We start from the raw sequence: 27,834 nt of genomic DNA on the forward strand, positions 1-27,834 counted from the left end.
TCATCTGAAAAAATAATGACGTTTCAGCTGGATAGAAAATATCTTGGGTGGCCTAATTTCGCGCACAGTGCAGAAAATCCTGGCTCTTCATTTTCATATTTTCACTCACAATTAGTAGAGGTTGCCACATGAATCCGTGCAATCTCAAGGGATCAGCTTGTCTTCTCTCTCATATACTGCCGCGCTAAGGAAGAACAACGTATGAGCATTTCGAGAGTTGCCAAATTTTCTCCGATAAAATGTTAATTTTTAAGTAGAGTTATTATGAACATTATTCCTTTAAATTTTCAGATGCTGTAGCTTGAATTGCGAATGATATTCTGTGAAAAATTGGGAGGAAAATATCCACAAATATTCCAGGAAATTCGCATTTTATGAAGGCAATTTGGCAACGTCCGAAGGCTCATACGGCGTTTTTCCTTAGCACGGCAGTGTAGTACAAACCTCGAGGCTCAGGGTCATATCTCATAGTTTCCCAGACGAAAGAACGCAACTACAATCAAAGATTCTTAACCTGAATCAGGAAACTCTATTTTTTACGAGAATATGACTGCACTAGGTATTTCTTTCCAAGATTTACCTGATTTTTAGTACAATCAGAAGAAAAATCAGTAACATTCTCGGTTTTCTCACCCTCTCCCGGAGACATTCGACGCTCGTGTCGTGCGTGCTACCGACTACAGGCGGTGCGCTCTTAATTTAGGAAGAGTGGATGTTACTTTTTTTGTTCGATAGCATTGACGTCAGCGAAAATTTCTCATTAAAAGGGAAAATTCCCCTCGCCTACCCACGAGTGGGTCAGAGTTTTCTAGGTCACCGAAGCGCGCGCAAGGCGACGAACGACGGTGTTAGAATGGACGGATGCCACTCACTCTCCTGTCTAATCGCTCGGTGATTGTCGTCTAGACAAAGAGAATGGATAACCACAAAGGAGAGGGATAAAGAGGATGAGAAGTTGGAAAGAGGAACAGACGGCTATCACCTTTCTCGGTGTAATCCCAAGTTCTGCCCATGTTGTCGAATCTCGTGATAAACTCATTTCAATTCACTCTGAAACGAAAATATAATTTATACGGAACACCAATGTCAAGCATACGAAAGCTCGTATTATACAACGAAGACTTCGGTTATCTGAACGGAGCCCGGCTGGCTGTCTTAACCGAAGTTTGGCTGTTTTGACCGAGGTTCGGCTGTCTTAACCGAGGTTTGGCTGTCCTAACCGAAGTTTGGCTGTCTTGACCGAAGTTGGGTTATTTGAGCCGAAACTAGGTTTCTATAACTGAAAACTTTGGTACCTACCTGGACTGTAAAATTCGGTGTTCCGTATGAACTGGAGTCCTCATAGCCGAGGTGTTTTTTTCTATGTAGGTCTCCTGGTGCAATGTTGAATTGAAATCGATTTTTTAGGATTTAACGTTTTTTGAATTAAGTTTCTTGCATTTGTGAGAATTTCGCTCATTTCCATCCTACATAGCTTCGGCTAGATTCTAAGCTGCTTCTACAAATCCTTTATCAAAATAATATGTTCTTATAAGTCCGAACACAGCACGACACTGAAATAAATATTTAACTCCAAGGAATCAGAAAGGCGTGATTTCGGCGTGAAGCGCCTTCGCTTTTGCGTGATACCGCATGCCTTTTTTTGGCTACTCCAGGTAGTTTAGTTGCCTAACCAATGCTATTCCGTTGAATTATTTATCCCATAAAGACGGTTACTACGAAGAATAACACAAAAAAAGATAGTTAAATTGTGAATTTTCAAGTTTTCAAACTGACTTCAGTGCTAGTGTGTTTTATCAACTTATCATTGGATACGTAGCTATTCGAGCAATGATCATGGGGCGTAATGTAATGTAAACACAGTGCACTTTCAATTTCCAACGTATAGTCGTTAGTTCTTGACCTTGGCTCAATTTGATCGCTCCGTGACACCTTTTTATTTGGAACCTTGAATCAGAGTGAAAGATGTAAATGGTTATCCTCTTGCATTGTAAACAGACGTGCGCTGCACAGTGGATCGAGTCAATTATAGAGGTCGGACATCGACATTTTTAACTAAAAATGTAAACTTTGATGTTTATTTCGTCACATTCTAAACGTTAAAGCGTGCTATCAGAAGAAAAATTCATGAGAAAACCAATGGAACCACTTTTAGAACCTCAAAGTTCTGTTTAAACGGAGTTATAAGCGTTTAAAGTTTCCAAATTTTGTCCGACCTCTCCTATTGGCTCGACCACTGTCCGCCGTTGCACTTGATCTCATGGATCCAGTGGGCCGCCCTAACAAACTACATTTATGAGGCTTTGTTGTTCAACGACATCTCTGACACCATCACCATGTTTTTGTCGTTCGTTGTGCGAAGATCCTGTCTTTTCCCCGCAAAATGTCGTCCGTTTATTGTCCAGAAAATAGTTTTATTTGAGATAAAAATTGAATGAGACCATTTGCACTTTCGTAGATGTTTCAAGGGTGACGTATCTAACTTTTTGTTAATAATCGTGGCAACACTGCAAGTGCATCTCTGCAAATCTCTGCATGTACAATTTGTCTGGATCGACACATATTTCTTGTTTGTCATTGCATTTTCAAGTTGGAAGTAACTTCGGGAGCTCGGAAGCGGATGATAGACCGAATCATAGGTACCATCGTGTACCTGTGAACTTTTTACATGGAAATAAATCGATATATTAATGACAAAATTCCTGTCTAAGAGCGAAAACGGGGGTTTCGTGGAGGCTCTGTAAGGTTGGACCTTGCAGAGGCCTCGCAAATGGGTGGAATCATGCAAAAGGAAGCAGGTTTTGGATGGGAAAAAGAGAGGAGTCTGCTCCTTAGTGGGGATTTTGCAAGTTGGGAACCAACTGTTTTTCTTCCCACTTAAATCCGTTAAAAAAAATTGATCTGACCAAGAATCGATTATTTTTTATACATTTAAAGGGAGGAAAAACACGTGATGCCAACTTCCAAGATATCCCTCTGGGACAATGGTCCCCACGTTATGACAACTCGTTGGCAGATACGCGATAATCCCGCTGTAAACAGCTTTGGTACCTTCTCACAAGAAGTGAATCTCTGTGAAGCTTCTGTAAGAAAGGAAACCTCCATGCAGCACCGCGTGCTTAGCCACCCAGATAAGACAGGAATATTTAGCCAATATTTAAACAATATTGTTTTGGTATTTATGCAAACATTGGGCCAATATTGGTTAAATAATTGAGCCAATGTTAAAAGTGTACACCATCTTTCCTTTTGGCATAAAATACTGTGCCAATACTTTGGCTGAGAATACTGTGCCAGTACTTCAAAGGGAAAGTATTTGGATATCAATATTGAGACAATACTACACCAATATTGAATCAATTTAGGGGTTCGCAGCAAGGGGATGGTGGAAAAGGGTTAATTGTAGGAAATAATTTTATAGAAACCATGAAAAATAAAAATAATGAAACCACTGGGATGTTATTGAATCGATTTTGCAGATTAGAAATTTTCACCCACCTTGGGGATTGAACCCGGGGACCTACTAACACTAACCGACGACCCTACCGATTGAGCTTCACTAGACGATGTAGTCAGTGACTTAAAACCGGTATTTAACGTCGAGTGGACGGGCAACTAGGATATTTTCCATCTGCCTGGATTTGTCCGTGTATTTATTTTACTTTTTACTTTACTATATTTTTTAAATTTATTTTACGTTTTACTTTGTTTTATTTCCTTGCTGACTTATTTTTTTTCTTCACTCTATTTTTTTTTTTTTTTCAAGCACTTCATTTTTTTTCTTTAATTATTTACTTCTTATTCCTTTACTTTGTTTTGTTTTACTGTAAGTTATTTTAATACTTCATCATAATTTTTTTGACTTCAGGAATTCTTTAAATTCATTCTATCTTTAACCTCATTTAGTTTTTCCCTTATACTTTATTTTTTTCATCATCTCTGTTTTTTACTTCTATCTCCTTGCTCCCTCTAATGTTTTACTTCAGTTTAGTCTTTGACTTCATTTTATCATTAATTTGATTTACTTCATTTTATTCTCTTCTTTTGTCTCTGTTATTCTATTATTTCCACCATTCTATTATTTTATTTATTTTTTTCTCTTTAAATTTTTCATCGACATTCTGAGATGCATTTTGCATTTGATTGCAGTGTGATGTCTTCCTCATAAAGACTATGCAGGTGCGATTGCCATATATCTCACAGCTGCACAGCTACTAAGTGCAAGTTCTATAGGAGGACCATAGCACACGAGATTCAGATTTTCTTCTTCAGTTGAATTTAAATGTTTCATTTGAAATTTGAAAAATAAAAAATAAACAACCAGATGTGAATGAATGATAACATTCTCATTCAATGATAATTATTCACAACAGTACATGAACTACAAACGAAACAAAAAAAGAACTAAACTGAGATCACGCGCAAATACATTGAAAATGACCTCAAGGAGGAGGAAATTCAACAATTTCTTGGGAGGCAAAAAATATATATTATATTATAATTATATTATATTAAATTTGCACAACCTGCAATAACCTTTATGAATAATAAGGTTGAAAATAATGGATAATTGTTTAGAAAGAACACATTTGATCTACGTCCTTAAATCTAAGCCTTATTATGTTTAATACTTTTCGTTCATGGGCAGGCATTTAGTATGATGACTTATACCGATTAGGATATCGAAAATATTTTAAAAATATTTTGAATAGCAGTATTATTGTTTAAAATATTTTCAAAATATTTTAAAAATACTTACCAATGCATTACTGTCTTTAAAATGTTTTTAAAATATATAATAAATATTTTGAATATAAATATTATATGTACTGATATTTTAAAAATACTCTCACGATATAAATTTTTACAGTATTGAAATACAAATATTTTGAAAATATTTTATGATGTTTTGGGTAAACATATTATTTTTAAAAATACTAAATGATGATTCTTTAAATATTTTCTAAAAAAATAATTTTGATTTATAATATTATCAAAATATTGTCAGTATTGTGTAAATATTGCGACAGTACTGACAATATTTGCCCAATATTGTAAAAATATTATGTCTTATCTGGGCAACGAATCCTTAATGAGAACTTCCCAAAACACGGTCTTTTCGAAGCCGACACAAAGCATACCCTTTAAAACCAACAATTTGACCCCTATTTCTTTACCTACTCCGATCCTCGTCTGCCATTAGTGCTTAATGCCGTTCAGTCGAGCGTTTGTTTTGGCAACACTGAAAATCAATCAGTGAAGAGCCGCGCCGGGACTTGATGAGCCACGGGATCTGGGTCGAACCCGGAGGAATCACCGATGATCTCAGGAGGGGCTCAAGTGCACTTTTGTCCGAGCCGCCCCCACCCCCCCACCCACCCCCCCCCCCCACCCCCCACCCCCCCACCCCCGGGCCCCGGCCCCCTACCACCTGAGGGGCACTCCTGCCTCTCTTCCTCTCTCCCATTTCTGGAGGATCCAAATAACCAGTGCCGTGGACCACGGTTGTGAAGACCCGGGAGTGGACGCCCGAGATGCCAGAATTATGCGAATGAGAAATATTTTGTAGGAAAACGATGTGTATTTTACTAATTTTTTGGTGAGATTTGGCAACGGACGTAGACGTAATCTACCTGTGCATTATTTCCCAGAAGGAGCATCCGCCCAATGGTGGACTCGGTGCGTTACTGTCAGATTTGGCTGTGGTGTTTTACTTCAATCGATCAAAGTACTAAAAAAATTCTTATTGCAGTAAGAAGGCTCTCATACATATTTTTTGTGGAGCTACAGGAAAAGAGACCTTAATCCACGGACAAGACATTTCGGCAGAGTTGTTAGTCTCGACGAGCTTCGTTGAGCTTTTATACAACAACATAATGTTGTAACGGCGTAACAACATTTTACTCGCTTTAAAAGGTACAGTCAAGTACTACGTTTTTAGATTTGTACAATATTTTACTGTTTTTATTCAACTGAGGAAAGCTGAGTTTTCAGCCAAAACGTTTTGGTGTTATTTATGTAAAAATTAGCCTTGTTACTCGCTGTTTAATTTGTTATTCTTACAATTGAAGTCTAGGTCAAAAATACCTTTCCGAATGTAACACAGGTACATTTCTTCAAAACTTACTAAATACAAGCAACCACGTCATGTATGTAGAGTTGACGGGGATACAAGCAAATTAAACCTCATTTGATGCCATTTTTGAATAATCTGCATGCCACGTCCATCATTTTTCAATCCTAAGAGCACTATAAAGCTTAAGATGGATACTTGTGCGCCAATCCCAAATGGATCAGTGCCCACATTTCCCGGAACTAGCTCCGAATTCCGGAACTTATGAGATTTTTCTGGATATTTCCCGGAAATTTTGAAATTCTTGAAAGGTACCGGATCTTTGGCATTTTTCGGAACTTTTGAAAAAATCTAAAAAGAATTCCGGAACTCTTGACGGTCATGGAGTAAGAGAAATTGAAATGAGCGCTTTGTTGAAATTGAAATTGAAATTCTCAAAAGTTTTAATTATATTTACAGTTTCTATATTAATATTAATTTTAAGCCCAAATATATTGTCATTAGTAATGGGATGAGAGGGCTTAGGGATAACTTCTTTTGTCCTATAGTTATGTACTACCAAAACAAAAAGTCAATAGTTCTGAATTCCGGAAACTTTTGACGGCCATGAAATGGGAGCACTGGAAAGGATCCTCCAATATCTACAAACTCCAGTCTAGTATCAAAGATGTTCAAGTCAGTGTTTGGGTACCCCGTTCCACCTGGCAACGAGGGGTTTGTCCATTGTGTACACTAGACTACGGGACTCGGCGGCGGTATTTTCATGAGCGGCCTTGGTGCCTTGCTTGCGGTAGAGCGGAGTGCACCCACCTTTGGCCGGCAAGAGCGAGAACGCGCTGGGAATGAGACAGCGACGGATGGGCCCTCCGCGAGGGGGACCGGGACCCACCCTTCCAATAACCTCGCGGCATTACCTGTCTTTGTCATAGAACTCTCAAAGAGACCATTGGAACCGCTGCGAGGAGCGCCAAGGTCTCCCCGGATCCAAGGTCGAACTCAAGTGCCTGCAACTCGAAAGTCTGACTGCTTGCGGTTAAAGTCAGAATGAAAATGAAAATAAGGCTAAAAACAAGGGAAGCACCCTTTAATGGACGTATTTCTGCCAAACGGAACTATGTGCATTATGACGTGAGCCCTGTTGTGAACATATTCGTATGAGTCCTAGGGCTCATGTTTTATTCCGTTTAGTAGAAAAACGTCCAAATAAAGAATAAAATCGCTTAAAATGTAAAAACTCGAACTTTCCTTACTTAATTATTTGTCCGGACGACATTTCGCATCGTCCGGACAAATAATTAAGTACGGAGAGTTTGAGTTTTTACATTTTCAGCGATTTTATTCGTTATTTAAACTCAGAATGCTTAAAAATCAATGAATGCGAGATTTCTCAGTTTGGCTTGGAACACTTTTACCGAGAGAGAGTAAATTTTAAGAGGCAATCAAAGCCATCACTGTAGATACACTTTCTTCCAACCTTCCTACAGTAGTGGTCTAGGTTCAAATTAATTTTTTGTTTTAAAACTGCCTGATTAAATACGCCGAAGAATGCAATTTTAGCAGTGTTTATAGCTGCAAAAGCCAACAAAACCTATTTGCAAACATTTTGAATCATCTGCACGCTACGGTCGCCACTTTTTTCATTCTTGAGAGATCCAAAAAACCTTAAATAACTGAACCAATCAGAAATGCTTTCTCCTTAGGTCATACTCCCTCTGGATAAAGTTACTCTACCGAGAGGCATCTACTTAAATTGAAGCGGGCTCTGCTAGCCGGGACGGCGTAGGTACGTCCAAAAACTCATGAGCCCTAGCGTCCTGTGTGATCAACGGAAGCCAGGGCTCATGAGTTTTCGAAATTACCCCTTCTACACGGAGAAAAAAACTTCTCGCGCGGGATCCAAAGTTGAGGTCATATGGATCTCTGAAGTTTTCGGATCACGTATCTAAAAACTTGAGGTCGAGCTGCCGAAGTTCGGATCAGACAGCTGAAGTACTTCGATTTATCGTCACCTTCCAGGCAAAGTATCACAAGCGCCATGCGAAGTTTAAAAGTTTCCACCGCTATTTTATTTTTTTACAGAGAAATAGTTGATTGTAGTTGTCCGAAAATTTCACCGAATTTTTTTTGTGCTGCCCATAAAACTCAGTGAAATTTTCGAACAGATTCAACCAATAATTTCTATGTAAAAAAATAAAATGGCGGCGAAAATTTTTAAACGTCGCATGGCGCTTGTGATACTTTGCCTGGAAGGTGACGATATACCGAAGGGTTCGGGTCACACACATCTAAAGTACTCCGGTACATACCGAAGTGCCTCGATGTCTGACCCGAACTTCGGCAGCTCGACCTCAAGTTTTCGGATGCGTGATCAGAAAATTTCAGAGATATGACCTCAACTTCGGGTCCCATATACGAAGTTTTTTTCTCCGTGTAATAGAAACCGATTCAATTATCGGTCCGTAGAATCAACACTTTTTCTCCGTCCGGGAGCTGGAATCCCCGGTTATAATCTCCAGTCCGTATTCAAATTCAGAGCTGCGTTGCATCAAAGCTCGTGTTTCCTACATGGTATGGTGCGCAAGGCCTTGCAAGGAAATCCAGTTGAACTTTCAATGAATAATAATTAATGAATGAAAGTATCCCACGAGACGCAGACGGCGGCGGAGCAGAGATAGGCGTGTGCCTGGTGCATTCCGACTCCGTTCGACTATGATAATTGGATCAAAACAAAAACGCATTATGCGGCCGACCGTGGGTGTGATCATGTTTCGAGCTGCCAGGACGAGGCCGGTGTTCTGCCGTGCTAAGGAAAAACGCCGTATGAGCCTTTAGACGTTGCCAAGTTGCCTTCGATAAAAAACGAATTTACTGAGAAAATTGTGAATATATTATTTACCACAATTTTTAGACAATTTTGTACGGAATTTCATCTACAGGGTGTCTGCAAGTCCGGAGATAGCACTGATTTTTTGAGGGCGTTCCGAAAGTATTGAAAAAGTGCGGCAATTCCGCAAGAAGGTCCGGAATTTTGTTCATTTTTCCGCCGCAATTTGAGCGGGATATTTACAATTTCAAAAGTTTTCAAATTTCGTTAGTAGATGGTACTAAAAAAGTACTGAAATCTTCTGTTGACGAGGTACTGAAATTCTTGGGAATGTACTGAAAAAGCACTGTGAAAGTACTGATTTTTGGCCAGCCTGTTGTAGTAGACACCCTGATCTAAAATATCTGAAGATTTCAAGGAAAAATATGCATGAATGTTGTCAAAAATACATTGTTTATTAAGGGAAATTTGGCAACTCTCGAATGTTCATACGGCGTTCTTCCTTAGCGCGCCAGTGTTGGTTTTCGATTCAGTCGGGAGCCTTCCGTAGAAAGTGAAATCCGATGCAATTATTATGAATATTTAAATATATACATTCGGACGCATTCGAATCAAAAGAAACTATCTCTACCTTGACATGGGCTCTATTATGCATGCATTCTTATGGGTCTTAAGGCCCAGGTCATAATTGAGATAGTTTCCTCTCGATTGAAGTACGTCCATTTGATTTGAGACAAGAGGTATTTGTTTAATCTGGTTTTAAAGTGCTTTGGAATTGGAAGTTCGGTTAGCTCGAATAACTCGGGCAGTTTTAATCAATTCCCACAACTCGCAAGGTCGCTTGGCAAGTGCCTTTCGGCTAAAAGGTGAGAGGCCGAACGGGTGATTTGTTTTCCATTTCCAGTAGGCGATTCATTTCTGCCGTGCCGCAGGTGGAGCGAGTCAATGGGAGAGGTTGGACATGAAATTGTTGACTAAAACTGCAAATTTTGATGTTCATTTCTTCACATTTTAAATTGTAAGGGGTGCAACTAATATAGAATTTCAAGAGGAATTCAATGAAGCCACTTTTAGAACCTCAAAGTTTTTTATAAACGAAGTTTTAAGAGTTTGAAGTTTCCGAATTTTGTCTGACCTCTCCTATTGACTCGATCCACTGTGCGACAGCTCAGTAAATCTGTACATGCTAAGAGATAAATCTTTGGCAAATTATTAATCAGCGTTTTCTTCATGTGTTTCAGGTGAGCGTATATCTTTGAGCTTCTGTCTTTCATGCTATGAAGGAAATCGTGAGTTTTCAATCTTACTTTTTCAGAAATTAATCATCCATCCTCATCAGCTCCGACACAAATACAAAAAAAGATGGATTTTTCTCAATTTAAAAGATTTTTACCGAGCGATTTGGCTTTATATCAGTAGTCCGCAGCGTCTTACAATTTCGCACCGGTCATTTTCTGACAAAGTCACCAGTTGTAAATCGTAGCCCTTGAGAGCTTTTTCAATATTCTGAATGTTGACCAGTCCCGTTTATTTGAATCTATCCACTGATATCGAGCGATAAAGTGATTAACAGGAGTAGAATATTCTTCCAGGAACATGTTCCTGGAGACTTCAACTCAGGAATAGAAAAATCTACGGATTAACAGATGTGGAAATTCTTTTAGGAATGCATCCCTCCGGAGACTTTAATGCAGAGGTAGAAAAATTGGCGAATCAACAAACATTGATATTCTTACAAGTAGAGGAAAGCATGTTAATGAAGACTTTAACGCAGGAGTAGAAAAATCGACGGATTAACAGACGTGGGGATTCTGTTAGGAATACATGCTTCTGGAGACTTTAACGCAGGAGTAGAAAAATCGGTGGTTTAACAGACGTGGGGATTCTTTTAGGAGTTTTAGGAATACATACTTCTGGAGACTTTAACGCAGGAGTAGAAAAATTGGCAGACCTCTAGAAATGCATATCCCTGGAGACTTTACCACAGAGTAGAAATATTGGTGGATTAATGACTGGTTTGCATACCGCTATATCCATTTGACTTTGCCCTTCGGCGTAAAATCAAAAGTCCCCTGCCGGCCAAAAAGAGAGAGACGGCAATACGTGTCGAACAGATGAGGGAGAGAGACGAAATGGAGGTCAAGAATCGAGGACAGGCAGACGCAGGACTGGGCCCAGAAGCAGCAGCAGGAGCAAGCGCAGCGGAGGACTGTCACTGAGCAAAAACCGCGGACCTACATTTGGTCTCCATCGGAGTTAAGCGGTTTTTGCTCAGTGTGGTAGACGGAGCTGCAGCCTCCGGTGGAATAAAGAAGAAAGACGTCACCTCTGCCGCACGGCGCCGCACAGTGGAATGATTCGATGGAAAAAGCCGGACAAAATTTGGAAACTTTGAAAGCTCATATGGACCAAGTTCATCAGAAAGGAACCACCCCATAATAAGTTGAAACTGAGGAAAAGAGATTTTAAGTCTTTTTTTACCAATTTCAAGTAGCCTATCGGCTAATCCCACGCTTATTACCCCAGCCCCAGGTGACAGTTGCCTGAGACCATTAAACTCAGATCACCTGGCCGGGAATCGAACCCGGGACCTCTTGGTCATAGGGCCAGCGCTACAACCACTACACCACAGCAGGCCGCCATGCCTCAGACTCAATGTTAAAAATACACTTTAACCCCTCTTTTCACAACAAATTTTTTTTTTTAGACTTTCAGTTTTTGGCTGGAGAAAATTTACGGTTAGTAAAACTCAAATACATTCTTAACTAAACTTTTTCGAAAATGTGGGTTGGTTTTTTTCTGATGAACTCGGTCCATGTCTTTGAAAATATGAAACGGTAGGGACTAAACTTGGTTTCATTGGTTTTCTTTGTGGGCTTCCCTTTCAGAAACACAAACTGAAATTGGAATTGTGACGAAAGAAACATGAAAATTTGGAATTTTAGCCATAAATTTCATCACTGACCTCTTCATATACTCGATCCACTGTGCGCCGTCTGCAGACTCACAATTCCTACCGAGAAAGCTGCTCCTTCTCATTCTCACACACACACGGCCGCGCGGCGCGTGTAAATGTGTTCATCACCAACTTTTACTTTTGGAGAAGGTTAATTCCCCGATCGTGGAATCGACGGAGAAAAAGCGATGCGATGTTGCCACTCATGACCAAATGAAGCATGTAGGTTGTAGGATTGAGAGGTAGTATCATATTCGAGGCCATGATCAGGCAGCTAATCTGGTATCGTCTTGTGCGGGTTATTTCATGTTGGTTTACGTGAGGAAAAAATTTTGAATCGTGGGGTGGTTTTCAAAAAAAAAAATCTAAACTTTGAAAAAAAATTGATTAGAAAATATATCGCCATTTTACTGACGTCAATTTATTGAAATATTATCGGTTAAAAAATTTTCTTTGGCTCATTGCGATTTTAGCACATAAATGTGCAATGAAATCGCGATTTTATCGACGGCGCTGATGCATCGAAATACTATCGAACAAAAACTTATGATAAATTGAAGTAAACTCTCAACTTTTCGAACGCGATTTTATAGAGATAAAATCGCGGCAAGATCGCGCATAACCGCTCAGATGTTGATGATCCTGGCGATTCCATCGCCAACACATCGTCACCTTCCGTTCAAATTATCACAAGCGCCATGTGACGTTTCAAAATTTCCGCCCTCATTTTATTTTTCAAAAGAGGAATTGCGCAACGAAGCTGTTCGAAAATTTCACTGAATTTTCTTTGTACTGCCGATAAAATTCAATGAAATTTTCAAACAAATTTAACCAACAATTCCTCTGTAAAAGAAACAAAATGGCGGCGGAAATTTTAAAACGTCTCATGGCGCTTGTGATACTTTGGCCGGAAGGTGACGAAATCGTAAATGAATTATCAACTATTATTATTAATTATATTATAATTATTATTCATTATTAATCAACTTAATTTTCAAATATCGCGATTTTACCTTTGAAAAATTCTCCTTGGAAAATTGATAAAAATTCACCATCACCGCGAAAGCGCGTCAAATCCGCTCCATGTGACAGCTGCGGCCCCGCGCGTGGTACAAAAGAGGGAAAAGGAGAGAAAACGACTTGCATGAGTCGTGCAAGGACCAAGTTCATTGCAAAGCCACTCTGCGGTTCTTGCCCCCCCTCCTGCCCCCCCTCCTGTCCCCCCGCCCCCTCATTTTCTCGTTTAGGCCTCGAGTCAAGGTCTAGTTTGCGGCGGCCATTTGTGGGTTTTGTCGGTACCGCTGATCGGGCTCTCCGGTGGAGGGGGGGAGGGGGGAGTGTGGTCAGTATCCGTCGGAAGTTTCTTCGCCGTTTCCGTTTTTTCCCTTTTTTTCATCTTATCTTGTTTGTTTTTTTTTTTTTCTCTCCGGTAGCGCACAGTAGCGTAAAAAGAGGAAAGCTATTAGTTTTGTGGGTAAACAGTTGGAATGATCACAGTATTGCCCGCTATGCTTTTTTTTGAATTGGAGGATTTTTACATGCTTCCGAGGTAAATACGAATCTACAATCCACAAGATTGTCACTTAACGGTAGTTTTGCGGTTAAATACGTAAGCTATCTCATTAGAGTGTAAGGAATTAAAAAAGCTACCCGTGTAACCGTCGAACCCATCGACGGTGATACTGCAGGAACGCAAGAACGCGTAACGCGTTCATCATGTTCCAAAGTCTTAGCTATCTTTTTTATTTTATCGAAGGAAAACAAATTTTCATAAAATATTATGTAGGAAGAAGGTCGAGAGGGTTTTCCAAACATGACGGGAGGTCTGCATTGTCGCAAACTAAGGTGTATGTTCCTGCAATTTCACCATCGATATGTGATCTTCCATGGGTGAAAAATGTCCGATGGAGCGAACTGTCAAACACACATAACTTCGATTTGGTTTAACAATTTTCGGCGTCCTCGGATCTCAAATGGTCTTAGAATAATACTTTTCACGCTCTATCAATAACTAAATATTGAGGTCTTATAGACTAGGTAAAGCCCTGTTTATACCAGGCGGTCACAGTTTATATTTCGTACCCCACACATGTTTGCAAGACATATTTGGGGAAGGCAAATGAAATTTCATGGGTCATCTTGCATTAACATATTGTTCGGTCATTCTTATAAAAAGTAACATAAAATATGGCCGATACTTGCAACATCGCAAGCCGACACATTTAGTGCGGTATTTTCTCTAGGCTCACTGTCGATTTATGAGTTCGGCATTGCCTGACAAGCTTGTTTCAGGCTCACATGTTATTTATGGAGCTTCAAACTGGAACAGTTAAAAAATGACACATCATTACTATATGTAGATCAAACTAATACCCTAATCACCGAGGCAGGTTGTAGAAACATGTTGATTCAAGTTTCAGCAACATGATGGACGATCTATGCCAGAACTGGAGGAACTGTATAATTTAGAAATGTATTAAATCTAAAGTAGCTTTAAAGCATGCAAATCTTGGTCCCTTTTGGTTAGCAAAATTGCACATGATTCCTCTAAGCAACAAGTCAATTCCGTCCAGAAAATATGTCAATTTCTCCAATTATTACGTGCCTGAACGTCTGGAAGTCAACTTAAAGCTTGCGTATTCAAAAAAGTTAAGTGACCTAACCTCCTCGCCTATTTTTCGGCTCATTAGTAATCATTCAACATTTCAATGCCGCGTGCCGTAATAGCCACGGTTAGAGAAGTGACTATTTTAGCAATTTGGCAACACTAGATTTTGTCCATTTATACAGGGTGTCCCAGGATTAAGTACGAATATTGAATGAGTCGATTCTTTGGGTCAAAAAAAAGACGTTTTCGTAGTATAACTTTTTTTTTCCAAAAACGCTTTCCCTTGGGGCCTTATCACCTATTAGTCCCTATCATCTCGAAAACGATGCGAGTTACAGCGAAAAAACATAAGATACATTTTCTCAATATTTATCAACGTTAAATCTGGCGGTGTCTTCAAAAATCAAGTATTGTCGCTAGAAAAATTAATTTGGCCACTTTTAGATTCGATTCCTCCCAAACCCCCCGTAAAATGAGATTTTCTTAAAACCCGTCCCGTAAAAATGAAAAAGACGCTAAAAATTACCCCTGTTTACCAATTTTTATCAATATTGGTTGATAAAAACTGTCACAGTGTTAAAAAGACGATGTTCTTGCTCCGACTTTAGGGACTAGGGAAAGCGTTTTTGGAAAGAAAGTTATACCATAAAACGTCTTTTTTTGACCCAAAGAATCGACTTTTTCAATGTTCGTACTTAATCCTGGGACATCCTGTATGCATGTAAAACAATCGATACCTATCGAAGCAACCTGCCTCACCTAGAGCTGATTATTTACAATGCTTTTAAATAAAGGGAACCTATGTTGCCAATTTGCTCGAGTCACTCACAGTATGTTTCCACAGGCCCGGGGCAGCTATTACGACATCGAGTCAGTGAATTATTGCTAATGAGCCGAAATTAGGTGAAAAAACCCGACGTGATGTATCTCATCTGACGAAGAGACAGGTGTAGAATACGAGACAGACCGAAGCATTTTTCTCCGTGACAAGTTTTGAAAGCTCGTGGAATTACCCAGTATCGATCATTGACCACGACAACCATCAATTTCAACACTTAATGAGGTCTAATGTGTTGGGATCGCAGAGCTGGATCACGTAACGCCACGTCATGTGCGCTATGACTCGTCCAAGTTGGGCTCTGTGTAAACGAGATCGTGTTCAGTTGAGCTGACGTCATAATTGCGAGGCGCTGCGCTGCCGGTTACAGAATTTCGAGGGAACAGATTTCGTATTAAGATGCGTCGATTTGTGATATTTCAGCGGCGTCATCGTAAAGAAAACCAAGTGAAATTTGGAAAGATTAAAAAATCAGTCAAGTTTTTTTTAAAAAAATTGCAGATTTCAGTTTTTCTTGTAAGTTGGATTAAAACTGTAAATTCTCTATAAATACGTATGGAAAAAAAATCAGAACCACAGGATGGTTTTTTTTTTGTTTTTTTTTTTTTGAGCCAACGTGTACTTCCGTTGTAGCCATGGGATTCTGGTTGTTGTAACATAATTTAATGAAGCAACGGAGATTCCAGTAGTTTTTAAAAGACACTCGACGCGGAATAAAGCGAGCAACAGGACGTTCCCACAAATACTCGGGGAAAATTGAGACCATTTTTCCGAGAAGGTGTCAACTCCGGAAAATGGTTTTTCAGGAGACAAGAAAAACTGGACCGGATGCGAAAATGGGTTACTTTCCCGCCAAAAACTCAACTTAGAAAAAAAATAGACTCATCACCTTTTCAAAATAAACGCTTCAATTTCTTGTGTTGGCACAAAAATGAACATATTTCATAAAGTAAATCGAGAAGAGACATTTTAATCTGCATTTTGTATCCGGATGTAGAAATACCGACGTAGTGACGTCGCTTCGAGTACCGGCTGCGAAACGGATTCGGATTCCATCGTGCTTTTACTTTTCCATTTAGAATTTTTGCAAGATTGTTGACGGTTGCTCTTTCGCGAAGATGTCCCCGCCACGCCCTCCTCCTACGACGACCGGCAAAATTCAGTAGCTCCGGAACGTGCTCTTTCCGTCTTCGGGCGCGGGCGCGTGCTAAGATTGCGTCATTCCGATTGCAACGTTGCCAAAATGCTCAGTAATTTTCAATTCTTGCATTTGGACCGCTCAAAGCAGAAGGGAATCAATCCACATCAACTACTGCCAAATTTAGCCGGGCAATTCAATTTTTTACATAAACACGGTTGTGCGGATTCAAGTGCAAATTTCAATGAATTTTCTGCATTTTACCAAACAAATTCCTTGAAATTTTCCAAAGGAACCCGCTCAAACGTTTTCTTTTAAAACATTAAATTGACCACTTTTTGGCAATGGATGATACAGCTTGGTTCCTTTCTGCTAAACGTGGTCGCGTGTTTATTTCAGGGAATTGAAGACCGCTGAAAAGGGACAGGACTTTGCCCAGATATTTCGAACCCTGAAAAATAAATTAGAACATGCGTATTTTTGAGCTCTCTTTATTAAATACGTATCGCTAAGAAAGGCAAGATGGTACGGAATTGTAAAACTCGTCGCGAGTTCATTTGCGATCGCGCGACGCCTCTAGCGCGATTTATGATCCGTGCAGCCATAGATTGATAATGACTGCAAGGATCATAAACTCCGTGGAAAGAGGAAGGTTTGATTACGCTCTGAAGGTTCGATCTTGAAATTATGTACTTACACATTCAAATCATCTCGCGCCATAAAATTTTGCGTATCTCTTATCACCCATGGCACACGAGAAAAAATTACCATAATCATAGCTAGAAGAAGGACGGAATAATGACCAAGAACATGAGTGAAGCAGTAAGGGAGACAAAGTTCTTAGAGCACTACGAACGCGTTGAGCTGTGACTGGCAAAATTCAATAAAAATCAATTAAATATTGTTTTTTTAAATTCTCCTATACTTTTTTCTACCTGGTTCCTACCTTCTTTTTGTGATATTAAACTTTTATCCCTGTCTATCAAATTTTTTTAAGTTTTTATTCCCTCGTGATCCCATTTTCGGACTGTATAATATGATATGCATACCAATGGACCAAGAAATAATTTTGAGTGAACAATTTGTTGGCCTTGTCATCCCCGCAGAGTAGTGAGCAAACCCAGCGCTATTTTACCATCTTGTCATTACAAATATGTATGGCACCTGCTACCAGGACCTTGATTACTTTACCCAAAATTCTACCTGCGTTTGCTCGCCGTACATTTTTCTTCTTCTTTCTCTTATTTTCATGCAACACACAAAGAAAACTTTTCATTTTCATTTCTGTTACCAGTCAAAAGCGCATTCCGAGGTTTAAATTCCCTGAAAAAGGCGTAATATCTATGACCATGTTGTAACTCAGCAGAAGGACGTGACTGTCAAATGGGATGCTCAGCCCTCTACTTCCCCTCTGCCCATCACCCATGGTGATACTTCGTTCACACCGAAAACCGGCAAATATCGAGCGGTAGAAGCCGACTGTTTTTGCTCCTACGGTTCGCTTAATTTCTCTTCTCGGAGTGATTTCCGTCGCGGTTTTTCTTCTTTTTCTTTTTCTTTTTTTCCTCGCGGTGCATTCTTCTTCGCATCTCGTCTCCTCAGGATTTTTCGCTTTCGGTTTTCCCTTACGTGCTGCCGCTTGCGTGGCGCACGTGAGTCGCAGGAAAAAGTCCTATCATCCTCCGTGAAGTGTCCACCATGCTGAGGAAAAACGTCATAAGAAGACTCGGACGTTGCCAAAATTCTCCGGATGAAATGAACAGTCAATGGCAAACTTGGGAATCTTTTCTTTGGAAATTTTCTCAGCAATTTGGGCCGCGTTAGGCAGAAAGGAACACTGGAAAAAAAACACATTGGATCTAGAGTCCAGACTCTTGAAAACATTGACAAGAAAAAATACTCTTGATTCAATCGGATTTTTGCTTGCATCAAAACGAAATCCGCTTAGATTAATAGGCTTGGTTCTTGATTTAGGCTAGATTCTTATTGAATCAAGAGTACTTTTTCGTGTCGATGTTTTTAAGAGTCTGGCCTCTAGATGCAATGTGTGTTTTTTTTTTTTTTTTTTTTTTTTTTTTTTTTTTTTTTTTTTCCAGTGAACCAAGCCACATTAGCTATTACACAAACTGATTGCGGTGGACGCACGGGTCACGGGTCGTAAGACAGTATGTCAGAGTTCCTTGAGAAAAAATTGTGGACCTATGAGCTTTTTCGCTCTGTACGGAGATTTTCAGCCTTATGCTGAACTTTTAACGCACGTTGGCTAAAAAATCAGGACACCGGATTGGTTGCAAGGTCGTTGGTCCATTCGGTGAAGATGTGGTCAATGACAACGGGAACCGCATCATCGAAGTCTGTGAGCAAAACGAGTTAAAAATCTTAAACGGATTCTTTCAACATCGGGATATTCATAAGTATACGTGGGTTCAACGTACTCGAGATTAAGATCCATCATCGATTATGCGATAACAAACCAAACAACGAAGATAAAGGTTCAACAGGTGAAGGTGTGCCGAGGGTTATCTTGTGGCAGTGACCATCATTTCCTCAAAGTAGAAATAGCTTTTCCTGTTAAAAGTTTCCCACATAGCGTGCCTCAACAGCAGCAGCAGCAACAGGGAGAGAAGGTCCAGCCAGTAAGGTATAACATCGATAGTCTGCACCACCAAAGTGTCAAGGATCTCTATAGGAAGCGGTTAAATGAAAAACTTGATGAAAAACAGGATTTCTGTGATGCCGAAGATCAGTATCAATTCATCAAGACTTGCATCCACGCTGCGGCTAGAGAGGCCCTTGGAGTGCGCGAAAAGATCACCACTGAATGCAAACCTTACTGGTGGGACAAAGAGATTGAGGAAGAGATCGATGCAAAGAGGCGAAAGTACCACTCCTTCCTTCACTCCAAGAGTGATGAGGACAAAATTGCTTACAAACATGCGCAAGCAAAGGTACGAAGACTCATTACGAAAAAGAAAAACGAGTCCTGGGAAAAAAACTGTTCCAGAATTAACACGTACCTGGGAGGAAGGAGGAGTGCGGAAAGCTGGAAATTGCTAAAAGGCTTGCGAAGGAACATGAAGAAGGATATTATATCTCCGATTACAATCAACCAACTAGAGGACCATTTTAAAGTATTATTGACGGAAGGGCGACCCGAGTTTCAAGATAGCGCTCCAGAATGTAACGAAGAAACACAGTCCCTTGAGGTTAAACTCGAGGAAGTTGTGAAGGCAATCAAGGAATTAAAGAATGTTAAAGCTCCAGGGCTGGAGATATACCATCACAGTTGATGAAATGCGGAACGGGAAAGTTATTTCAGCTTCTAAGGGACTTGTTTGATCGTTGCATTAAGGGCGAGGAAGTACCGAAAGAGTGGAAAGAATCCTGGATTTCAGCTAAGCACAAAAAAGGAAAGAAGGATGACTGCGAAAACTACAGGGGGCTATCTGTCGTAGGGACAGTTAGTAAAATTTACGGGAAAGTTTTAAAAGCTAAAATCGAAGAAGAGTGGGCTCCATATGAAGCAGAGGAGCAAGCAGGATTCAGGGCCGGTAGGTCAACTGTCGACCATTTATTCTGTATCACACAACTGGTTGAGAAAAAAATGGCCGTAGGACAGGAGCTCCATCTAGTTTTCGTTGATCTTCAGAAAGCGTATGATAGCGTTCCACTAGTGAAACTCTGGGAAGCCCTGAAAAAATCGAATTTTAGTGATGGACTTGTGAATGCGATTAAGAAATATTACTGTGGAAGTTTTACTAGAATTAAATGTCAAGGGAGGTTATCTGGTGGTTTTTATGTTTCTAAAGGTTTAAAACAAGGATGTTGTCTGTCACCTACTTTATTTAAGATCTTTCTAGAACACGTTTTAAAAGAGTGGAAAAAGAAGTGCTCTGGCATGGGCGTTCCCCTAAATGATACGGACACATTGTATACTCTATGTTTTGCTGATGACCAGGTGGTGATCGCGCAGGATGCGGATGACGCTGAATATATGACTCGGAAATTAGTGCTAGAATATCGAAGGTGGGGCCTAGAGGTCAGTGTCAAGAAAACGGAAAAGTTGACGATTGGAGGGGATCAGCAAGACATAGAGCTGGAAGATGGACAGTGTATTAAAAGCTGCGAGCATTACAAATATTTAGGAGTTCGAGTATCCCAGGATGGAAAGATGGACCAAGCCATAAAAGATCGAAACCTGCAGGGAAGGAAAGCTATTGCTATGTTAAATAGGATTCTTTGGGATCAAAGTATCTCTAAAGAAAAAAAGAGAATGATTTATAACACCATAATCAAAAGCATTCTGACCTACGGCAGTGAAGTGTGGCCCATGAAAGAGCGTACCAAAAAGATTCTTAAGGCAACTGAGATGGATTTCTGGCGAAGATCAGCCGGAATCTCGAGGAGAGATCACGTAAGGAACGAAAGAGTCCGTGAGATCATGAACGCCGAGCAGAACATCGTGCACGAAATTATGACCAAACAGCTTGTCTGGTATGGTCATGTTCAACGAATGGCGGATGATAGGTTGCCTAAGAAGGTGCTAGATTGGGTTCCTCCTGGGAGAAGACGTAGGGGACGCCCAGCAAAATCGTGGATTGGTGGCATTCAAGATGAGATTACAAGATGCCATCTACCAGATGACCTCTGGATCGATAGGCAAGGATGGCGATTAGGTGTCGCAGAGCGCCCGAGCGCGCTGTAAAGCGACTGTAATGTATGTATGGCTAAAAAAAAAAAAAAAAAAAAAAAAAAAAAAACTTCAACATACATTAGCTATTGTCAAATTTGTTAGGGCATTTTAATATTTTACATGAAAATGGTTGTGCTGATTTTTTTTCACATTTCAGTGAATTTTCTGCATGGTTAAAAACAAATGTCCTTAAAAATTTAAAACAAATCCTCACAAACGTTCTCTTGTAACAAAACTAATTGCTCCGTTAAATTTGGCAATAGCTGATGTGGCATAGTTATTTTCTGCAAAACGCGGTCTATTTACTCTTGGTTCAATCTATGGTTTCTAAAAGTTTTTTGGTAAAATATCTATGACTTTTCTCAGAAATAAATGTTTATTTGAAGGAATTTGGCACCGTTTCAATGTTCTTACGCGGTTCTTCCTGACTACGGATGCATTGTCGCGAGCATTGATGACGCACGCGCTACTGAGACTGAGAGGAGGCTCTTGCATTGCAAGAATCGCTCGGAGACAATGATTAGACACGATGACTAGGATTTTGCCACTTCTGGGTGCGAAGAGCTCACAATCAGAATGAATGCATGGGTTGAATGGAATTTTAAGGATTACTAGGAGGTCCGCCCGGTGGCGCGACCTCTGGTGTTTTGTGTCACTACTAACCTCATGAGAATTATCGAGAAAGTTTGAAGAAACACTATTTCGTCACCTTCCAGGCAAAGTATCACAAGCGCCATGCGACGTTTAAAAATTTCCGCCGCCATTTTATTTCTTTACTGAGAAATTGTTGGTTGAATCTGTTTGGAAATTTCACTAAATTTTATCGGCAGCACAAAGAAAATTCAGTGAAATTTTCGGACAGCTTCGTTGAACAATTTCTCTGTAAAAAAATAAAATGGCGGCGGAAATTTTTAAACGTCGCATGGCGCTTGTGATACTTTGCCTGGAAGGTGACGATTTAGCAAAAAAAATGGAAATATATTGGCATGATTATGAGGAGAGGATTGAGACATTTGACTACATATACATTTTCCAATAAGAAACTAATATTCTAGGCCTTCATCCAAGTGAAGTGGAATAAGTTGTATCTCTTTCTCTTTATCCATAAAAAAGTCTATTAAGGGGCTTGAAGCGCATAAGTACAGTTTTTGAAAAAATTGAGATATCAATGATTTAAAGTAAAACTAGCCTCAATTCATTTTCGGTGAAAAATTCGCTTCCAATTTTTAAGTATCAAAAAGTCAGTTTGAACTTTCTTTCCGCCATAAGGATCCATGTAATTTTGAAACTTCAAACACGTATTTCTCGAAATAGCAAAAAATGAACTTAAGCGATTTGTCCTCCAAGCCCCCCTATTTAAGTAACACCATTTTTTTTTAAAAAAATATTTTAGTTATTTTTCATCACACTCCTTTGAATTTAAACTTCCGAGAACATCTCGTACAACTTCATCTAGGCCCATAAGTTAATAGAGAAAAAATAATACAAACAAATTAACGCGATATAAACCAACTGATATACCTCTCCGAAATAAAAAATTCAGCATTTGAATCATGCGTGGAGCGTGAAACAATGGAAGAATATCCGTAGTTAGGTTTGGGCGCAACATACAACTATTTGAACTCCGCGGTGGGCCGGGTTGCATACGCTCGATTTTGCGGGCGAAATCTAAGATCTGCTCGCGGCTTTCAAGATAGGGTACAGGTGCAGCTATTTAGTGTTTTCCTCAAGCGTGACGTCTATTTGGATCAAACACTTGGTTACTCCTGTCGCGTTGTTTTGTAATGCGATTCTGACAAACTGAGACGCTTTCCGAAGTATAAAATTCAGCACTTGAATAATGCGCGGAACGTGAAACAATTGAAGAATATCCGAAGTTAGGTTTGGGCCCAACATACAACTATTTGAACTTCGCGGTGGGCCGGGTTGCATACGCTCGTTTTTGCGGGCGAAATCTGAGATCTGCTCACGGCTTTCAATATAGGGTAGAGTTAAGAACTGAAGACTAGCGTTTTCCTCAAGCGCACTATGGTCTGGGGGCGCCGAATTGTGGCCAAAAATCCGATTTTTGAAAGTACGAAAATCTGGCAATCGAGCATATAATCCTTATCTACATCCTTTAGTAGGTGTGAAATGACCCATCAAATCTTGTGTAATTGTTTTTACGATCAGATACATGGTGGCGAACTTCACATCCTCCGAGGTAAGTAAACAAACTTGAGAATTTAAAGTGCACGTCATCGTGTATTGCCTTGTGTCGCTTTGTGCATGATAAGTTGGCGTAGATCCCCGATCAAATATGGAAAAGAAAGGTGAAAGTAAGTACTTTTTGATGGTTTAATCGTTTTTAGTATTAAGATTGATTTTATGACCACCATGAGACTCCAGAGTTTTGTCCTGATTTAGGCAAAAAATTGCCTTCATCTTAAGTTTTAGTTATCACTAACACGAGCTAACACGTTCTTATCAGTGCAAGAATGTAGCTCATATGTTCCTCTAACAGGATATCATCGGTTTTTTTGCCGCTTTTTGCCGCTTTTTGCCGCTTTTTGCCGCTTTTTGCCTCTGGGGCCTTTTTTGGTCATTTTAGTGAAGGACTTATACGATTTTCTGCGCAATCTGATTTCATTGCAGAAGGAGATAAGAGAGATGAGACAAGGTCAACGTTTGATATAGGGTGATTCATATGTATTTTTGGCTGCTGAATCCGAAAATGATATCAGTTTTTTTCCAGCACTTGCCAGATTTCCGGAAAATAAAGTTTTTTTTTGCAAAAAACCTCATTTTTAAGCAAAATAATATTTTCTCCGGAAAAACGACAAATGGTGGATAAAACTTAGGTATTTTTTTTTATTCTTCAGCCTGTATACATAATACAAATTTATTAACTCGGCCCGCTGTGGTGCGTAGTGATTGGAGTGCTGGCTTTAAGATTAAGAGGTTCCGAGTTCAATTCCTGGCTAGGCAACCCGAGAATGGTAATCCGCAAGGTTTTAGGGTCTGATCTGGGTCTGGGTCTGAAGGCCCCAGAGGCAAAAAGATGCAAAAAAACTGATGATATCCTGTTAGAGGAACATATGAGCTACATTCTTGCACTGATAAGAACGTGTTAGCTCGTGTTAGTGATAACTAAAACTTAAGATGAAGGCAATTTTTTGCCTAAATCAGGACAAAACTCTGGAGTCTCATGGTGGTCATAAAATCAATCTTAATACTAAAAACGATTAAACCATCAAAAAGTACTTACTTTCACCTTTCTTTTCCATATTTGATCGGGGATCTACGCCAACTTATCATGCACAAAGCGACACAAGGCAATACACGATGACGTGCACTTTAAATTCTCAAGTTTGTTTACTTACCTCGGAGGATGTGAAGTTCGCCACCATGTATCTGATCGTAAAAACAATTACACAAGATTTGATGGGTCATTTCACACCTACTAAAGGATGTAGATAAGGATTATATGCTCGATTGCCAGATTTTCGTACTTTCAAAAATCGGATTTTTGGCCACGATTCATTAGGCCTAGAATCTTTATAATAATTCTAACCATGAAAATCAGCGCAGAATGGTTGACACGCCTCCAATGAGTATAAGAATGTCAAAGCTATTTAGGTCTAAGTAGTATTGAGTATATCTAGAAAATCTATGTATCTATTTTGCCAGCAGGGTTTGATGATCAAAGAGTAAATTATTTTTAAAAAATCGCTAGAATGAAAATTTTTAGGGACAATTTTTGGTTCGGGGAGGGGGCGCCCTAAAGGGCTAATGCCATATGTCTTGCTAACACGAATATCACCATATTGAATGTGCAATTTTTTTAACTTACGCTCCAGTCAGGATCAATAGACCGAAAAACATAGTACTGACTTGATTCAATTTCAATCATTTCTTCTCCTCTTATTTTTCTGGATTAAATACGTATTTTTGGAGCTTCTGTCCTGATAACCTCTTGATCATTGAAAAATAGATTTCATATTATAGTGAGACAACCTTCAAAACATTAAACTGACGTTCAATTTGGTATTCTAATCATATTTTGGCTTTTCTTCTAATTTTTTGGTTTCAAGGGCCTGCCGCCATCTTGGATTTAAGAATTTTGTAAAACTAAGGTCAAATTTGAATTCAACGACCCAAAAAACATAAGCACACCAAATTTCATGATATTCTGATCATTTCCTGATTTATGGCCACAATTCGGCGCCCCCAGACCATAGTGAAGCGTGACGTCTATTTAGTTCAACTATTCAGACGCTCCTGTTGCAAAGATTTGAAATACGATTCTAACAAACTGTGATGCTTTCCGTAAGACGAACTCAGCATTTGAATGATGCACTGGGCATAAAACAATGTAAGAGTATAGGAAGTTGAGCTCGGGCATAACATGCAACTATTTTAACTCCGCAGCTGGCCAGGTGGCATACTCCGATCCCTTATCGCGAGCGTGCATAGACAGATCTCATTTTTCGCCCGCAAAATGTAGCGTATGCAACCCGGCCCACCCTGGAGTTAAAATAGTTGCATGTTGGGTTCGAACCCAACTGTGTATATTCTTCCATTATTGTACCCTATTGCGAGCGCACATAGGCAGATTTCATACTTCGCCCGCAAAATCCACAGTATGCAACCCGGCCCTCCCTGGAGTTAAAATAGTTGCATGTTTGGTTCGAACCCAACTGCGTATATTCTTCCATTATTGTACCCTATTGCGAGGACACATAGGCAGATATCATATTTCGCCCGCAAAATCTAGCGTATGCAACCCGGCCTATCGTGGAGATAATATAGTTGCATGTTGGGTTCGAACCCAACTTCGAATTTTCTTTCATTATTCTTCGCGTTGTCTTGAGTAGAAAGAGAGTTTCGTTAAATGATGTTAAAGCAAGGCTCAGATTTTATTGAAATGGTAACTCCAAACATACATAGATCATTTACCTGCACTGCAAACTGATAGAAGAGCACGTGTAGCATGAAGCAAATATAAACTTGCAATTTGAATGAAATCTATGAATCAGACGGTGAATTAAAATTCATTACTATACTTCATACGTCCTTGATTTAAATGAAAGCACAAAAAGCCACCATTGAATTCTTCCTTAATCTGAAAAGGAGCTCCGACAGCTCATAAGTTTTTAACTCTGTGACCATTGTTAACTTTGAACACTCAAAATATCGGAATTGTTCAAATTTAATTGGGTATAATGGGCGCGTTTTACCGCGGCACAGTCTACCCATGCTTTTAAACGAATTAATCGTACTACTAACGACTTCAAAGTAGCAAATCGCCTTCCTAAAATTCTATATAATTAAAAAAATCGGTCGAAGATTCCCTCAATTAAATTTTACCGAGCCGTCTATTACGAGAGAAAGCTAGGCCATAAAATAGAGAAACAACATCAACGAACAAGTTACATTGATGCAATGAAGGTCAAACCATGGGTCAGTGTGTATCGTGACGTCTCTCATTTCTCTGCCGTAATTAATGTCTCAGGTTTAAATACGTTTTTTAACTCTAGAGCAGGAAGATGGAAGAAGCAATTGAGTTTGATTTACTCTTTCAAAATTTCATCTCGTTCCCCTCAATTGGACTCGCATTTGAACAAAATGTAACATTATCATTCCATCTAAAGCAAATTTTGTCTTTAGCGCATCTACATTGGAAGTCTTGGAAAGAGACATCAGTGGATTAGTCAAGCCCTGTTACAATGCGTAATGATAGGTGGGCTCACGAATTGAAAAAAAATGCGAAAAGCTAAAATGGACTTAGGACTGAGGCACTAAAAAAAACGGAGATGTTGCGTGTGTGAGGAATTTGCGATTTGACTGTTGATTCTTACGTAAAAGTTCGCGAGAAACACGATGGTGCCACTGGTTTTTTCTGTAATCAACTCTCAAGCTTTAAAAAAGCTCTCAAGTTGAGGCCAAAATAGAGGGGATGTCCCACCCTACCCTGAGAGTCCACGTCTACATCAAGACAAACTCTCCATGCAAAGATAGGGAGCAAATACATTGACAGGGTTGCCACTTCATTTGGGAACTCTAAAACTGAAAACACGGCATCACTGCTAATGTATTTGCTCCATATATTTGCATGGAGAGTTTGTCTTGATGTAGACGTGGACTCTCAGGGTAGGGTGGGATATCCCCTCCATTTTGGCCTCAACTTGAGAGCTTATTTTGAGCTTGGGAGTTGATTTCAGAGAAAACCAGTGGCACCATCGTGTTTCTCGCGAACTTTTACAGAAGAATCAACAGTCAAATCGCAAATTCCTCACACCTGCAACATCTCCATTGAAAAAATGCGAAAAGCTAAAATGGACTTAGGACTGAGGCACCAAAAAAATTGAGAAATCTCCGGGTCTCGGGAGGTCATAGTGGAGTTCATGCCTATCATCAGTAACTCAATCCTGCAAAAAATGGTTCGATTGCCTTTTTTAGACTACACATTCATGGAACATTAACTTTCGGGAACTAATGTAGTAAACTTCCCTTGACAAAACCGGGTAAATAGCATCGTCCATTCTCTACACCAATTTTTTAGAGGGACGTGAAACGAGACACCCTCTTTACCTAGGCGGGATCCGTACTTCCGGATGTTGTTCACCACCTGTGAGATTCTATGAGCCCGCATTCTCCGGGCACGTCGGGGGCGGATGTCACCTGACCAGTCTTGCCACTCGAGAAGAATGAAAATCCCGCGG

General features: G+C 39.8%; 1 protein-coding gene across 1 annotated transcript in view; it reads left to right on the top strand.

The window, feature by feature from the left end:
- LOC109038766 (transmembrane protein 178B) overlaps positions 1-27,834 on the top strand; it is a 152,990-nt gene that overhangs the window by 34,159 nt on the left and 90,997 nt on the right. The gene's annotated exons all lie outside the window — the stretch shown is intronic.

Source organism: Bemisia tabaci, chromosome 8, assembly GCF_918797505.1.
Source record: "Bemisia tabaci chromosome 8, PGI_BMITA_v3".
In the NCBI taxonomy this organism is placed as follows: domain Eukaryota; kingdom Metazoa; phylum Arthropoda; class Insecta; order Hemiptera; family Aleyrodidae; genus Bemisia; species Bemisia tabaci.